Raw genomic sequence first — 5,952 nt, forward strand, 5'->3', positions numbered from 1 at the left:
AATACACTTTGAAACACTTTCTTCCTTTGCACCCATTGAGCAGCCTTGGTGGTGTAGAGGTTACACTTTGGACTGATATCTATAAGGTCGGCAGTTGGAAATTACTAGTAGCTCCTTGGGAGAAACAAATGGCTTTCAACTCTCGTAAATGGCATGTCTCAGAAACTCACTGGGCATTTACAACTTGTCCTATAAGGTAGCTGTGAGTCAGCATAGATTAGATGGCAATGAGTGAGTTTGTGATTGCTGTTGATTCCCCATATTGTTATTGCCTGTTAGGTGGGATCCCGTTGGTTTTGACTCATAGTGACCCTATGCACAACAGAAGGGGACACTGCCCCATCCTGGGCCAGTCTCACAATTTTTCTTATGCCTGAGCCTGTTATTAAAACCATTGTCTCGATCTCTCATTTTGAGGACCTTGCTATCTTTCTGCTGCCTCTTCTGGCAGTATGACCGAAGTATGTAAGATGAAGTTTCACAATCCTTGCTTATAAGGGGGACTCTGGCCGTATTTCTTACAAGACAGATTTCTTCATCCTTTTGGCATTCCATCATAATTTCAATGTTCTTCTCCAGCTCTATAGTTCAACTGAATCAATGCTTCTGTCTTCCTTATTCAGTGTCCAACTTTCACATGCATATGTAGCAATTGAAAATACCGATGGCACACCTTAGTCCTCAAAGTAAGTTCCTTGATTTTCAACACTTTAAAGAGGTCTTACGCATCAAATTTACCCAACACAATGTCTTTTACTCTCTTGACTGATTCTTCCATGATAGAAAGTCATTGTTTGCTCCCTAATTCACATCACCCTCCCAACCCTCGGTCCCCATAAGCCTTTGCACCAGTTAGTGTATCTATGCACCCACTATTCTGTGCTTAATAAACTGGGAAACTTAAAAGAAACAATAAATTTAACCAAAAAAAAGGAAAAAGATAAGTAACATTATAAAGATAAAAATAAATATTAAAAAATAAAGAAAGAATCACCAGCAATATTTTTAAAAGTCAAAGAAGAAATTCCTATTGTGGAACAAGAGAGGAATAGTTAAGCCTGGAGTGAATTTATGTTGGGTGAAGAGAAGGCCAATTTATCAAATACCATTATACCATGGTTTGATCCTCCATAAATAAGTTTAACATAATCTCTGTTTGATAGTACAGTTGTTTGAGTACCTTGCCTTTGACCAGAGGAGATCATGTGCTTACCTAGTAGAAACTAGCTGTGAAATTCACAATAGGGTTTATCCTTCTGCTCTACAATCTCTACCCCTCTATACACATCAGCAGGACTTAATTTTATGCTCAAAGAGCAATAAAGGAGAACAGAAATGAGTTACATAAACTCATCAAAATATTTGGATGTTTTTATCATCTTTTGATCACACAGGATGGTGTGCTTCTTTGTTGACAGCTCACTTAGGTGGCTGCTGTTTTGAATACAAGCCTTTAATACCTCAGACACTATCCCAATTGATAGCTGGGCATCACCTGCTTTCTCCAACCGACTTGCCTGTAGCACCCTTATCCTCAATGATCTCTTCATGAAGGCACGTTATGAGCAGGTTCATGTTATAAGAAATACTTGTACTTGGATTAGGGTTAGAATTACTTTTGTGGGAGCCCAGAATCAATCTGCATGTCCACAGGTTAAAAACGACTTTGGTTTACTTTAGTGGTCATGTTATGACAGAAACAAAAAGCAACAAGAAAAACAAGAATAAAAACAATATCTTCAATTTCTTCATCACTATCATTAAAAACGAATAATAGCTACATGGATTGGAGTTCTTTTTATTCAGATAAATGCAATCCTATCACAGATAACATTGTATTTCAAGATAGATCTTGAAATATTGTTTTTGTAAGTGAATGCAATTCCATTCCTCTAGATAGCTTCATTACCTGCATAGTTTTCATTGATGACAGATGATATTCCCAATCATCCCCCCTGCAGCAAAACGTAATTCTATTTCTAGTGTCATTCATTTATACAATGGCATTGAATTTAACACACTGTTGAGAAAAGCAGTTATACCAATATAAACATGTAGAACTTGCCCTGTGAGTTTCTGAGACTGGAACTCTTCACAGGGTGAGAAAGCCCTATCTCTGTTGGTGATTTCAAACTGTTAATCTTACAGTTAGCCCAGTGAGTAGCCACTACACAACCAGGGTTTTAGTTATTGTTGTTGTTGTTTATTTTTGGCTTTACCTACTCATACCAGACCAAAAATGACTCAAGGAAAATTCAGACTTTGAGTTGCTATCTTGGAATGTTCTATGGGAAAAATATTGAATGTTGCAGGAAGAATCAAGAGAAGAGGGAAAGAATACACAGACCTTCTGAAACAAAAAGAACTTCTTGAGAGTCCACCATTTCAGGGGCTACTGTATGAGCAATAGCTAACGATACTGAAAGAAGTGCAAATTTCGCTGAATGCATAAGCCAAATACAAGGCTCTATGAATTGATAGAATAACAATTGAAATGTTTCTGCAGTCTGATGAAGCACTGGAAACACTTGTGTATTCCAGGAAATTTGAAAGATAGCTATTTGGCCAACTGACTGGAAAAGACCCATATTTGTGCCCATTCAAAAGAAAGGTGACAGAACACAATGGTCAAAATATAGAACAATCTCATTAATAACACAGGCAAGTAATTTTTGCTGAATGTCCTGCTACATGTTTCCAGCAGTATGTGGATAAGGAGTTCCCAGAAGTTCAGGCTGGATTCAGAAGAGGCCATAGAAAAGGGGATAATAGATATCATTGTTGATGTCAGATTGATCTTGGTTCAGACAAGAGAATACCAGAAAGATGTTTATTTGTATTTTATTGACTATACAAAGACATTCAACTGTGTGGACCGTAATAAGCTACGGATAAGCTTGAGAACAATGAGAATTCAAGATCACTTCATTGTGCTCATGCAGAAACTGTACATGGATCAAGAGGAATTTTTGTGAACAAAACAAAGTAATACTGCATGTTTTATCATCTAGAATGATGCGTGTCAAAGTTGTATCATCTTACCAAACTTGTCCAATCTGTTTGATGAGCAAACAATCAGAGAATGTGGCTTATATGAAGAAGAACATGGCTTCAGAACTGTAGAAAGGCTTATTAACAAACTATGATATGCAGATGACACAACCTGGCTTGCTGAAAGTGAGGACTTGAAGCACTTGCTGATGAATATCAAGGATTGAAGCCTTCAGTATGAATTACAACTCAATGTAACAAAGATCAACATCCTTACAACTGGATCAATGAGTAACATCATGGTAAAGGTAGAAAAGGTTGAATTTGTCAAGGATTTTGTATTGCTTGGATCCACAATCAATGCTCGCAGAACTAGCAATCAAAAGATGTGTTGCATTAGGTAAATCTGCTGCACAAGGCCTTTTTACAATATTGAAAAGCAACAATGAAAAAAAAAAAAGAAAAGAAACAATGTTATTTTGAGGACTAAGTTGAGCCTGACTCAAGCCATCACTATTTTCCCTGGCCTCAGATGCTTAGATGCTCAGATAGTTAGACATTGAATATGGAAGACCAAAGAAGAATTAGTACATTTGAATTGTGGTGCTAAAGAAAAGTCTTGAATCCACTATGGACTGCCAAAAGGAAAAATGAATCTGCCGTGGAATAATTATGGCCAGAGTGCTCCTTGGAAGCAAGGATGGCAAGACTTTATCTTACATCCTTTGGGCATGTTGTGAGGAGAGACCTGTCTTTGGAGAAGGACATCCTGCTTGGTAAAGTGGAGGGGCAGCAAAAAGGAGGAAGGCTCTCAAGGAGATGGATGAGTTCAGGCACAGCAACAATTATAAGAACGGCAAAGGATTGGGCACTATTTCATTCTGCTGTGCCTATGGCTGTTATGGGTTAGAGGCAACTCCATGACATCTAACAGCATCACAAAAGGAATAAGAATCACCAGCAATCATGATCAGATGGGAGTTTTTATTGAAAAACAAAAACAAATCTCCACTTTAAAGTTCGGGTGGTGAGATCTTTTAGAGAATGTGCTTTCTTCCTACATCTTGCAAGTTACCCATCTCTACCCGTTCGAAGGAAGTTATAAATACATGCTATTAAAAACTGGGCGGTTGTTTTCAGAATTTCAAAAAAAAAGCTACTAATGAACCAAACGAACTTTTCATACACAGTCATATTTCATATTAATTCTACTGATTAAGAATAATTAAATATTTTTGAGATAGTACATGTGAAAATACTTTGAATATATACAGTGATAACAAAACTGGGAAATAAATTGAGACATGCCACATGCAACAACAAAATCTTTTAATATTCCATAAAGCAATAAACATATAATTTGGAGATATTTTTTCAGGAAGTTAAATAAAACTAGTAATCTGCAGATTTGGATTACTTTTTTGTATATTCCAACTGAAAACCTTTTAAGATTTAATTGACAAGTGAGGTATTAGATAGGATTTTCAGGACAGCAATCACATTTCACTACATTTTAAAACAGATACTTGGCTTTAATGGCTTGAAATCTTGTATAAAGTCTTTCCCTTATTAGAAGCTGCCAATTGTATTTTGTTTATTTTCCTACCACAGCACTTACTTGCTTTAGTTCTTAAGATTTGGAATTAGAATTCTGTAGGACACTATACTTTACTCATCTTTAACTGATCCTTTCATCATTTTCATAAATAACAATACCCAAATGCCAAGTGTCAGATATATAAAAGTAAATATGCCACAGATTTCATGCTTACAATGATAACTATGACAAACCATTTCTCATTGTAATTCAAAATGCCATTTTTCTTCCTCTTCTGATGGACTGTACAGGCTAAAGCTCTTCAAGAAGGCTGGATATCATTCCAGTAGAAATATATTGTGATGTCTGAAAGATTTCCTCTGCAAAGAAACAAGGATCAGTAACCAAATGTACTTGATATTGCCAATGAAGCTATTAAAAATAGATTCTCCACTTTTTATATAGAATAAATAGTAGAAAAACTTTTAAATTAAGCTCAGCTCAAAAAAACATTTTAATATTAAACTCAAATCACAGAATGATACATCTGTATATTTGAATATGTTTTGCAAGTGTAATGTGTGGTCCATAAGATGGACTTTTGAAAACATCATTATTCTGGTACTTTGAACTTCTCTGTATTTAAGAATACCCTATATGCTATGTAGTAAAAATAGTCTTTTGTTTTAATAAAAGAAATAATTTACCAGATTTATTAAATTCAACAAGGCTCAGTTTTCTTTATACTTCGCTTGGTTGACAGATTTCATTTGGTAAAATGATTTTACTAGAAAGTACTCATCCATATTAGATTAGAGAAAATTAAATTACAATTACTAAAAATTACAGGTAATTACAATACAGCTTAATTTCAAAACTAAACTCATCCTCCAAAGAAAAACATTTTGTCCATGTGCTTAAAATATGCCTGTATATTTATTAATGTGAGGCATAATAATTGCTTTGGTCATTTGAAAGCTAAAAGTATGTAATTGAACAATTATTACAGCCACACTGCCTGAAGGCACTATTTGTCATGAGAGTTATATGATGGCCAATTATATCTACTCAACCTTGAAGGATAATTCTATCTTCCGATGAGAACAAATTACCATTACAATTCTTTTTCCCCACACAGTTTAACTATTGTATTTTACAATATGAATTTTCTAAAATGAATACTATGGGGATATTTTAACTTCAAATTTGATTTAATATATCAAGGAAACTTTCTAATATACAAATTTATCAGAATATCTTTTATAAATATTCAAAGAAAATTACAATAAAACATTCTTGCAATTCAAGAAATAGAAAAGAAAAATTTTAAGTTCTTAAATAGCAGTAAAAAATTGTGGCATGAAAATATGCATTTCTCAATGCATTTCTCAATAGAGAGATATTGACTTTGCTTTAGCATAACG

This window comes from Echinops telfairi, unplaced genomic scaffold (assembly GCF_000313985.2).
Source record: "Echinops telfairi isolate 266 unplaced genomic scaffold, ASM31398v2 ScPeMD7_6080;HRSCAF=6971, whole genome shotgun sequence".
Lineage (NCBI taxonomy): Eukaryota > Metazoa > Chordata > Mammalia > Afrosoricida > Tenrecidae > Echinops > Echinops telfairi.